The sequence below is a fragment of the Puntigrus tetrazona genome, chromosome 13, assembly GCF_018831695.1.
Source record: "Puntigrus tetrazona isolate hp1 chromosome 13, ASM1883169v1, whole genome shotgun sequence".
Classification (NCBI taxonomy): Eukaryota; Metazoa; Chordata; class Actinopteri; order Cypriniformes; family Cyprinidae; genus Puntigrus; species Puntigrus tetrazona.
In genome coordinates this window covers 21,824,476-21,837,292 of record NC_056711.1, presented here as the reverse complement: position 1 = coordinate 21,837,292, position 12,817 = coordinate 21,824,476, and the positions used below count along the sequence as shown (strand labels likewise).

At 36.9% G+C, this 12,817-nt stretch overlaps 1 protein-coding gene across 2 annotated transcripts in view; it reads right to left on the bottom strand.

The window, feature by feature from the left end:
* Positions 1-4,276: 4,276 nt before the first annotated feature.
* LOC122357026 (cilia- and flagella-associated protein 46-like) overlaps positions 4,277-12,817 on the bottom strand; it is a 50,047-nt gene continuing 41,506 nt past the window's right edge. For both annotated transcript variants that reach the window (XR_006252411.1, XR_006252412.1), the window contains exons 29-30: positions 10,964-11,100; positions 4,277-6,815 (exon numbers count right to left, since the gene is read on the bottom strand). The gene's annotated coding sequence lies outside the window, so the exon portion shown is untranslated. The remainder of the gene's footprint in view (positions 6,816-10,963; positions 11,101-12,817) is intronic.

The following is a 12,817-nucleotide window of genomic DNA, read 5'->3' as shown; positions in this document are numbered from 1 at the left end:
CCTAAACCCTGACCCTAACCCCTAACCCTACCCTATTCCTAACCCTAACCCTAACCTAACCTAACCTAACCTAACCTAACCCTAACCCTAACCCTAAACCTACACTAACCCTAACCTAACCTAACCTAACCTAACCTAACCTAACCTAACCTTAACCGTAAACCTACACTAACCCTAACCTAACCTAACCTAACCTAACCTAACCTAACCTAACCTAACCCTAACCCTAAACCTACACTAACCCTAACCTAACCTAACCTAACCTAACCTAACCTAACCTAACCTAACCTAAGCTAACTTAACTTAACCTAACCCTAACCTAACTTAACATAACCCTATCCCTAACCTAACCTAACCCTAACCCTAACCTAACCTAACCTAACCTAACCTAACCTAACCTAACCTAACTCCTGACCCCTGACCCCTAACCCCTATCCCTAACCCTAGCCCGAACCCAAACCTAACCCTAACCCTAACCCTAACCCTAACCCTAACCTAACCTAACCATAACCCTAACCATAACCCTAACCCTAACCCCTAACCCTATCCATAACCCTAACCCTAACCCTAACCCTAACCTAACCTAACCCAACCTAACCATAACCTCCCCTAACCTAACCTGACCTGACCTGACCTAAGCTATCCTAACTCTAACCCTACCTAACCCTTTGAGTTTGGGAAACAAGAGTCACTGCTGTTCATTTACTCCATTAAGTCTGAGAGAACGTGTGTGTGAGAATAACACTGTGAGTGTGCGTGTGTTTCCCGTTAGGGTCAGTGGTTATGATAGAGTATGGTTACAGTATTTATAACACTGTGTACAGTATAAAAGCAATATAGAATGTGCCCAAAAAATGAACTAAACCAAATAAATAATACAATTTATTAGAATTAATTAAATAAATAAATATTGTAATTGTAAACAATCCAATAGAATGTTAATGTCTATGTTAAGTTCACGTTTAGACCCATAAGTGACCTAATCTGGTGAAATTGCCAAATCTCTTAGTTTTGTGAAGCCCTCATTATAAATGGTATAAAAATACAATTAAATGCAGTAAAATATATTTTTTTTTTTTACATTGCCCTCTCTTTTCAAAATCTATTATATTGATTGATTGGTTGCAAAATAATAATAATAATAATAATAACAGAAAGCTTTAGGGTTAGAATGCGTGGTTCATAACTAACTGATACATAAAAAAACTAATTAAATATATGCAACTCCCTCTTTTACATAGATGTGTGTGTGTGTGTTCTGTTTGAGGGCATTTGTAAATGCCAGCTTAATGAATAATGAGAATGAGGTGAAAAAGACCATTTATGTTTATGTATAAAGCACTTTATACAATATAGATGCTTTCAAAGCAGCTTCAGAGAAATACACAAGAAAATAACATGAACGTTTGAAATAAAATGAAAAGAATTCCAGCTAAAAGCTGGCCCTACAGAATACAATAGTGTCCTTGTTCAGATCAATTCATTTCACTGCTAATTCAAATCAGTTCAATAAGTGTCTCTTTTAAACTTAATCAGTTATGAAATGATCTCAGAAGCAAAAGTACAGGAGACATCGGCTCTATTTCAGCTCAAGTTTTGCTCTCATCTGCTGTCGAAACAATAATATTGAAAGAAGATGACTGCAGTGTGAATGTGGTCTTCACTAGGGTTCACGATTTGAGGAAAACAATACTCTGCCAAATACTGATTCAACTCATTTTAAACTTAAATTATCAATAAATTAATTAATCAATCCAGATTTGCCGTCTTTGTTTGCGAGATTACAGAGCCCAGCCCCATGAAAATTAAAATTAAAAACTACATCTTGTGGTATTGATATGCCAAAAAATCACTTTTTTCCCCCAAAACTCAATTTGTCTAAAACACACTTTCAAGAATAATAATAATGATAATAAAAATGACTTTACTATTGTAATGTTTCACACAAAATAGCAAAAAAATATTTTTTGAAAAATTTTATTTTATTTTATTTTTATTTCATTTTATTTATTTTATTTAGAATGGCAACTGTAAAATACTACTGACAATGGCTCTCTATAAAATTATCTATATTTCTATATTTCTATATTATTTATATTTAATTACATGTTATTACTTTCCTTTTTTATGCAAAACCTTTGTAATGTAACCTTTTTTTCTTTTTCTTTTTTATAAGTGCTTCTTATTGTACATTTGGGAAGTTGTTTGGCACGTGAAACACACAGAGCAATTAATTATTTCATTAAATGTAAATTTTGTTTTGATTTAATTTATCTAGGCAGCGCTAGTCTACCCGCGTCAGACCTGCTACAGACACCTCATCTTCTCAAACTGACCGAAGGCTCATAAACAAGGTCCCTCTGGGCTACACCTGCTCCACAGTCTCCATCTTTAACCTCACGGCTGGCTTCGTTCAGTTTGCCTCGAAGCATCAGGAGTCCTTCAGCGCACCTGTGTTCCTCAGAGCTCTGTGTTTGTGGTGCATCAGACGCCGGACACAAAAGCTGAATGAAAAACAAGCAAAAGAAGCCGAACCTGGAGAAGCTGGGGTGGTTTAATCACCTGCTCCTCGTCCTCGATGTGTCAAAACTGATCTATCATCGGCTCTCGACCTGAACGACACACAACAGACCAGCGGCGAGAAACTAACACCATCACAAGAATCATGAGCTGATCACAAGATCATCTCCTCAACAGATTAACTCTGTTTCACACACTATCTCCTTCAAGCCTTCTGACTTTTTTAATCCGGTGAAAGCTCTTTCAGTGTAAATCTGGACTGATTCTGATCAAGTAAAGGTCATATCTCCAGATCAACTCTTACTGTCTTTTACTTGACTCTCCATCAATCATTTTCTAGAAGAATCTGATCACCAGGATCTTTTGAGGAGCTTCACTTTCACTGTTCCTCCGAAACATCTCACATCTTCTGAGCAGACTTTATTTCTTCAGCTCTCTTACTGAGAAATATTACTAATATAGTATTAAATATATATTATATTTACACTTAAAAATAAAAGTGCTTAAAAGGATCTTTACAGCAGTGCTACAGAAGAACCATTTTTGGCATCCAGTCTAAGATCAATCTTTCTTTTTTGCCTTTTTATGATCTGAAGAACCTTCTGTAGCCACAAAGAACCTTTTTGTGAAACATGTAGGTTCTTTATGGAACCATTTAGACAAAAATGTTCTTCCGTGGTATCATAAAGCACCTTTATTTTTAAGTGTATGTGACCCTGGACCACAAAAACAAAGTCTCTTGGTTATGTTTGTAGCAAAATCGGGTCAAATATTATAGATTTTTCTTTTATGCCAAAAATCATTAGGATATTAAGTAAAGATTGTGCTCCACAAAGATATTCTGTACATTACAATATATTAAAACATATTTTTTATTAGTAATATGCATTAAAAAGAACTTCATTTGGACAATTTTAGATGATTTCCTGAATATTTTTTTTGCTCCCTCAGATTCCAGATTTTCTAAAATTGTCCTAACCTAAAAAATGTCCTAACCTTATTAATTTAGCTTTCAGGTGATGTATACATCCTTGACCCTCATGACTTGTTTTGTGGTTCTGTTATAAAGATCTCATTGATTTAAATTACATTACAATCAGAATTTCATCACTGAATTAGTCTCTGAGTCTCTGAGCTGTTTTTGTCCCTCTGTTTTCTCTCTATGAGCCATAAAAGCTTGATACATATACAGCAAATACATACATGCAAACTTTTCAAACTAGTATTTGGTGTGTCAGACTGTACGGGGTTCAGGATGAAACTTCAGGAAGAGCACCAGCGGAGGAAGTCTCTTAAAATACTGCCATTTTTGCATTCTATTAAATAATGCAGCATTTCTTCCAGAAAAATGTTGAAGGTACAGTATAAACGGATCCTCATGTGGGTCACTGTACAGCGGCGGTGGCAGCTGCTGTCACTAACTTCTACAAAGTCCAAGTGCAATGCACACAATCCTGGAGAACATGTTTTCAGAGTATCTCAGAGTAGCAGAAACGCTCCACCAATTAAAAAGTGGCTATGCAGGAAATGTGCATGCTACTAATACACTATTGCTGAATAAATACAGGTTACAAACTGTTTGTTACAGTACGTTTAATAATCTTTGTTTAGATCAAATTAAAAACAATGTTAATGGTGCAGCCGCAGTGTATAAAAATAAGAAACTTTTCCTTATAGGTTAATTGACATACATAATGAATGCATTTTTTTGTAAAAAATATCACAGTGTTAGATAAATGTCTCGGCTCGTTTTCTGATTGGCAACAGATTTTTGGTCATTTGATCAAAATACGATTCATTAATACTAATAAATACTTTTCTGGTGCACTTCTGTTGGAACTCTGGACCCAGACAGCAATGGTTTTCAATTGATGCATTATTTCATTAAATAAAATAATGAAGCATTTTTTTATTAAAATGTCAATCATCTGTGAAACTGAAGAACAGGTTTAACAACAACAAGAAGAAAAAAAAAAAAAGCACTAAAGATGTTTTCATTTCAACAACCCTTGCATTATATGAAAAGGGGTGCCAATACTTTTGCACTGCTCATGATTTTTTTTTTTTTTTGCACTGTATTTTGGCAGCTTTTCTGCACTGTTACAGCAGATTTTGTGCTTTATTACCATGACGGTCAGTGTTTTCATGTAATCTTCTTCAGTTGGTTGTATAAATACACATATTTTCTAAACACACGTCCCATATGCAGGTCTCATTTGTCCATAATAAAAGCTGAATTTGCTAATCTGATCCCCAGCTAAACCAGAGCGTGGAAAAACACAATAAAAACAATGATGAGAGCGTCTGATAATAGAGTCATCCATATCACTCACAAACAGCATGTTTACACACGCTCCCCACATCAAAACAACTATTAAATGAACTTTAAACCAACCACACCTATACTAAAATATTAGCCTGTGTATATATTGGTTAGTTTATGCATACATGTAGCTGATTAAATGTGCTAGAGAACGGTCCTGTTCTGTTTCAGACGGGATCAGATTATAGAAAGCTCACATATGTGCGTCTGTGTGTCCAAATCCGTCGCTGACAGAACAGATCTTGTCTATTTGGAGAAAGCTGGACTGTGTATTCATGAGAGTGAAAGCAGTGCTGCTGCATTTTAGATCTGCACAAACACTTAGGACGAATCCCATGAATACAAACCCTCAGAAAAACACGTCTGGCGTGAAGAGAGCAGACACCATCCTCGTGTGCCGGTGGTGTCGTGAAGCAAAGCAATAATAATATTCATTTAATACAGTTCATCTATGTCACACAAAGAGATATATAACAGATATCAGCGCGATAACAAATGCAGAAATCATGCATTTTATGCAAGCTTAAAAAATGTGGTGTTAACTTGATTACGTTGTACATTTAGTCATTTAACAGATGCTTTAATCCGAAGCGATTCACACATGAGGATAGAAGACGTCAAAATCAACAAAGTCTCAGCCTTCTATATTTTAGACACAATAGATTATATTTAACGCACTATGTTGTCTGTTTTTGCACAATTTTGTCCCAAACAAAGATCAAGGCACTGTTTCACGTCTAGCAATAGACAGTGTTTAATTGAATGAATCAGTTTTTTGAACAAATCGCTTGCATTAATGATTCGCTGACTCGCTCATTAACATTGTTTGAATGAATCAGTCACTTGCTGTCACCTATAGCGGCAGTTTGAAGTTCACATTTTGACTTTTTTTCATGTTGAAATAATTTCAGTGTTATTTATGTATCCGTAACCGCAGGTAAAATTCCTCCATGTCCTCTATGAGATACAATAAAACTGTAAATACATCTAAATATCACTTCAGTTGCAGATTTCAGAAATCTTATCGCTCACTTTCTATGAAGCCTGTATTTACAAAACATTATAAGGGTATTCTTAAGGCATTATATGAAATAACATTATAATATGTTGTATATTTCATATATATATATATATTATAGCTTTTCAGAGTATTATATTTCTCAGTTATAATGCATTATAAGTCTCATATCTTGCTATTTTACTTGTGTTACTTTACTAATATTCTGATCTGATATCTGATATTACTTATAAATGCTATTTGTGCACTTTAAGCAGTGTTCTGCTAAATGTGCACTGTATTATATTTTGAAAAGTTATAATCACAAATACACAAATATTATAATCTATAAATTGTTTTTATGATTATTCATGAGATGTTAACACATTATATAATTTTTTTATAATGCATTATGCATTCAAATGGCATCAACGACATTAATTTGGTGTAGAATTAGAAGCAATTTAAATTCATGAAATGTTGGCAGATTTTATGAATTAACGGTAAAAATGTAAAGTAGTATTTTTATTGCAAAACGTACTCTAATAATCAGTTTTATTTATTTATATAATCATATATATAAATCATTATAATATTCCCACTTACTCTAAATAGATTTAACAATATACCATAAATATAATAATATAAAAAGAGAATTGTGCGTATATAGCTGATGCATGTTTTGTTATAGGTTTTTTATACTTGCAGAAAGTGTTTAGCAGCTTCATTGTTTATTAGACCTTCAGTTTGAGCATCAGTGCATGAGAGATAATGTGAACAGACCTCATGATAATTATTGTGTGAGCAGATCTGAATCAGTGTGTGTGTGTGTGTGTGTGTGTGTGTGTGTGTGCCACTGACATCCATCTGTCTGACTTTATTTTTCTCCTGCAGGAATCACGGGTGTTTCTCTTCCTGACCCAGTTCTTTCAGTAACTCCTGCATGTCTCTGACCGTCTTCACCGAGCCTCTTCCCTTAGAGACGAACAAAACACAGAAAGTAGGATGCAGGACTATTAACAAGGACAGCCAGAAAAAATATATACCTAAAGGAGCGATCGATCCAAATAATGTTCTGGGTTCAGTAGTTATGCATTTGACAGGCGCTTTTATACACTTCTGCATTTAAAGGAAAAAAATGTGAACAGTTCCACTGGAAATTAAATGATTGTTTTAGTACCATTGATATATACTATTACAGTTTGTGTTCATATTTTGAATTAGATTGTATTTTATTTGTATATTTAAATTTGATATATAAAGCTTCATAATTTTTTTTTGTTATCAAGCAATTAATTGCAATGAATCGCATCCGAAATAAACATTTTGTTCACATAATATACATAATATACATGTATATATAAATACAGAAGATAAAGAAAGAAAAATCTGTTATAATATATATATATATATATATATATATATATGTGTGTGTGTGTGTGTGTGTTATGTTATGATTATATATAAATGCAGGTAAATATTTCTAATATATATGTAGTATGTGTATCTAATTATATATGCATAATAAATGCACACACAGTACACACACATATATATGGCAAACAAAAAACTTTTGTTTTGGATGCAATTAACTGCATTTGACAGCACTAATTATTCTGTGATGTTTTTGTCATTTTCAATAGCTTTTGTATTTATTCTAATATATGTTTTTATTTATTTGGTATTATTTTAAGGTTTCAGTTGTTAGTTTTATTTTATTTAGTCTTGGTTGTTTTAGTATTTAAAGCACATTCAAGCTACTTTTTTTATTTCGAATTCAAATTAAAAAAATGAAATCATTTTTGACTCATCTATCAAACACGCACACCGTGTGGAGATCTACATGTTGGTGTCTAAAAGACCTTTAATGTTCAGTAGGCCTAAAAATCTGCAGTGACACTATCAAATGTGAAGAAAACTTAAACTGAATTGAGCTGAATTAGATAAATAACCCTAACTCTCGTAACACTAAGACAGACTGACCTGAAACTAAATGACATTAACCTGCTTCGTGAATGAAGACACTACTGTCTTCTGTGGAGCTGCTTAGATTAAACTTGTAGCCGATGTATTTTACAGTACACACACTGTTGTACTGGGCTGGCATCAACACTTATGAAATCATATGACTATAATTTGTGCTGAAATGTGGTAATTGATACGACGCCGCAAATACTGTCCATTTAACTCAGACGGATCTCTTCAAAGGCGTTCGGGTCTGTTGGATCTCTTCACACTGAAGAAAACAGCAGAAGGTTCTGGATCGTGACAAGCAGAATAAGAGCTTTAAACATTAATGTGACACACAGAACAGCCTCTCAAAGAGCATGTGATTCCTCCAGTCTGATCCTGATCCCGGCCATGTGGGAAAATTGTGGCTGTACAAAACGATCACGTCAGATTGAGATTCCCAGCAACAGAAATCCATCAGTACCTGACCTGAAGACTCCCCTCGACTGCTTCTTCCTCAACATTTCTTCTGATTTCAGTCTGTTCAGTTAGCTAATTTATTCTGAAAAATGTAGTAGTATGTATTTGGACACGTATCATGAGAGAAGCGTGTAAGAACGAATCGAATGAGTCATTACAGTAACGAGTGCTTCAGCTCAAGTGCCTTAATAAGAGTTTAAATCAGTCTATTTTTAATGGCAGGTATAAATAATTCTAAATATAAGAGCTTTGAGTCTTTTGTTCTCTAATTCTCTTAGCTCTCCTGATTGGCTGATTGGAAGTGATGATGATTCATGTGGAGGATGTGGAGTGGTTCCTGCCTACTCCTGTGCAGCACTGACTTTAATTAAAAAAAATCACAAAAGACTACTGAAACTACACGGCTACAGCAAACAACGCCCTAGCAACCTCACAAAAGCAACATCCTAATGACACAGCACATCACAGCAACACCTCAACCAGACAGAACACCCTAGCAACTCCCTGGTGACCACACACAACACCCCAGCAACACTCTAGCAACCACAAAGGACACCTTAGCAACACCAAAGCTACACAGAACACCTTAGCAACACTCTAGCAACCATAAAGGACACTATAGCAACACCATAGCTACACAGAACACCCCAGCAACACTCTAGCAACCACAAAGGACACCATAGCAACTCCCTAGCTACACACAACACCCCAGCAACACTCTAGCAACCACAAAGGACACCTTAGCAACACCATAGCTACACAGAACACCTTAGCAACACTCTAGCAACCACAAAGGACAACATAGCAACACCCTAGCTACACAGAACACCCCAGCAACACTCTAGCAACCACAAAGGACACCATAGCAACTCCCTAGCTACACACAACACCCCAGCAACACTCTAGCAACCACAAAGGACACCTTAGCAACACCATAGTTACACAGAACACCTTAGCAACACTCTAGCAACCACAAAGGACAACATAGCAACACCCTAGCTACACAGAACACCCTAGCAACACTCTAGCAACCATAAAGGACACTATAGCAACACCATAGCCACACACAACACCCCAGTAACACTTTAGCAACCACAAAGAGCACCATAGCAACACCCTAGCTACACAGAACACCCTAGCAACACTCCGGCTAACACACATGACACCCTAGCAACACTCTAAGAACCACAAAGAACAGCCAAACAACACAGAACACCCTAGCAACACTCTAGCAACCACAAAGAAAACCATAGCAACATTCTAGCTACACAGGACATCTTAGCAACACTCCAGCAACCACACACAACACCCAATCAACACCCTAGCAACATTCTAAGAACCACAAAGAACACCCAAGCAACACAGAACACCCTAGCAACACCCTGGCCACACAGAAGACACTAGATTTGCCATAGTGACCACACAAAACACCCTAGCAACCCTCTAGCAACCACAAAGAACACCACAGCAACACCCTAGCTACACAGAACACCCCATCCGATTATTTCTTCACTATGATGTCATCTCAAAACTTCTCTCACAGCGTTTAATTTGTCAAAAGAAGAAAAAGTAAATGGAAGAGAGCATCGCTTTGCAAATTGCAAAAACTAAATGATTGTTCCCATCGCACGGTAATCTCAGAACGTGCTGCATCACTGCCTCTCACTTTTTATAATTTTATAATCTGCTGTAGTTTTGCAGCGTTGCTTCCAGTGTTCATCACATTACCATGGGCTACTTACAGTCTACCTACCTTAAAAAAGTACTAGCAATATAAAATAGGGTTAGATTAGGGGTAGGTTCAGGGTTAGTACCTAGTTATTACCTAGTAATTGTAATTACTATAATAAGTACATACTGTAGTAAAATAAAGTGCTACCTCTTTATGTTGAAAACAAGCTAAATGAACGGCAACACCTCATCTAACACAGCCTCTGCCTGCTCTTAAGCTTCAGATCCAGCTTTTTTCTCACATTACAGACCTATCCTGCGTCACCGTGAACGTAAACGTCTATAATGCGTCCCTGACTTTGGCAGAAACCTGAGGAGGGTTTATAAAAGTTTGGCTGTTTTGGACCGGAGGACGCAGCGGGGATCATCAGACCATCAACAAGCTCATTATGCTTCTTCTTCTGACTACGAAGAGTGAAGTCGGGCACAGAAGCCCACGAGTCTGTAAACAAGTTCCACAGCAGACGCACATGGGTTTCCCGGCCTCTGATAAGTCCAAGGGGATTTAGCACTTTGGTTTCTGACTGGAACACATTCACATTATCATGTCCCTCTCTGCACGCCAGTTGGCAAGCACAACCCCAGTGACATTAGGGCTATCAGGAGATCAGTAATCCGCTCACATTGTTACTGCGGGAACACGGACGGATGCAGCGGCGCGGAAGAAACGTTGGTATTCAAACAACCACACGGCCTCCCGCTCAACAGCTGGACGCACACACACACGCCGATGTGTGCGGCGATGTGCAGGAGAAAGAGGAAAGTGCAAATAAAAATGCAAATTAAAAAACGCCGATTCTCATGTTGTTCTGGGCCCGTTTTATTTCAAACACAATGAGATTTTCGGGGCAAAATGCAAGCGGATGCTGATACGAGTGTCACTAAATGATGCCACTTATAATATATATGGAGTTGCATTCCATTGAAGAAACAGTTTGTTCAAAAATAATAATTGTGCTCACCCTCAGTTCATTCGAGATTAGCATGAGTTCGCTTCTTCATAAGGTTTGTAGAAATGTGTCTCAGCAATGGATGTGAATGGGTGCCGTCAGAATGAGAGTCATGATAATCCACAGCACTCCGGTCCATCAGTGAACATCTGGAGAAGACAGAAGATCAAACAATTAAGATGTTTTTAACAGTTCAAATTATATTTTCCATAATAACCAGACACGAGTTTAGAGCTGTTTTGGACTGTTTTAAACTCTCTCCTTTCAGATACAGAACACTATTATGGATTACAGACTCATATCCGAGTTAAAAACATCTTAACGCTGAATTAGTTTGATCTTCTGTCTTCTCCGGACGTTCACCGATGGACCGGAGCGCTGCGGATCATTCTGATGTCTTTATCAGACTCTCAATCTGACGGCACCCATTCACTTCCATTGCTGAGACACATTTCTACAAACCTTATGAAGAATCAAACTCATCCTAATATCGAATGCCCTAAAGGCTGAGCTCATTATCTTTTTTGGTTGAACTATTCCTTTATCTAATGAGGCGGTACAGATTTTTTCATTATGAGGGTTCTGTCCCGTTCCTCTCTCAGTTCTAGTGACAGACTGACAGTACTAATGTTTCATAAGCCGTCCATCTGTCTCGAACACAAATACTGACACGAGCTGATGCTTCGGCTCCAAACCACTGACAGCTCTTTTCAGCTTCCCAACTCTCAGCAGCTCAATTTAAACAATTTATTTCAGCTCGTGTCAAATCGGCTCACAGTCATTTCAGTTTTCAGCAAAATAAGCCATAACCTGTTGCTCTTTAAAGGCGTCCCGAGAGACCCATGAAGCAATTGATAAGCACAAAATAGTGTCCGAGAGCCACTAGACATCTGTAATCAATAAAGCCTTGGAATGGGAAAACAGCTGGGATCGATGAACTCTAACTCGCTGTTAAGAGCAATCTAATTAAGAACTTCATGAAGAAAACCTTTGAGAATTCCAGAGGACTGGGTGACAATACAAGAGAGAAAGCACAAGGCCACGAAATCTACACCAAACGAAAGAAACGCAGCTCTAGCGTAATAAACAGCAAGGCTCTGTATCTTCATTCAAAGGTCCTTCTCCTGGTCTTATAAACATTAAACCTCTCTGATTGTTCTGAAACTATTAGGAGCATTTAAAAAGGGTTAGATAAGCATTCAATTACAATGTTTACCAAAATATGATGCACAAATGCTGTATAAATATTATATTGCTCTAAATTACGTTTATTAGCATTATTCTACGAAGGCTAAAGTGTCCATCTCTTGTCATGATTAGAAGGTTATTTAAAGGTTACAAAAACGTTTCTCAAACATTCCTCGACGCAAATGATATTATAACATTATGATGTTCAGTGAAAACGTTGACCTCAGTGTTTCCTCTCAATGCTATGAGAATGCATTTCAACATTAATACGGTTATAATAACGTTCCATAAACATTGCTTTCAGAACGTTTGCCCTATTATTTATTTATTGTCATTTCTTTTCAGAGAATGTTGTCTGTCACGCGGGTCACTGGCTTCCAGTTATTTTAGCCGCTCAAAACTTGATATTTTGAACTAGTAGTTGTTTTTATAACCTGCATGGAATAAAACTGAGCTGCTCTCTTATTTGATGAAGTTTGCATTATTGATATTTTCCTTTAAACCCTGCGAAGCTGCCTTCAAACAGTCTCTTATAAAGCTGTAGACGTCATATTGAAGCGGCGTGACGTCATCAGACCGGTATCTGAGTCTGTCTTCTCTTCTTCTGACCTGAATCCTCCTCCGGTGGTCTGTGTTTTTATTCTGTAAAGAGCTCCGGATCATTACAGTGCTGCATGG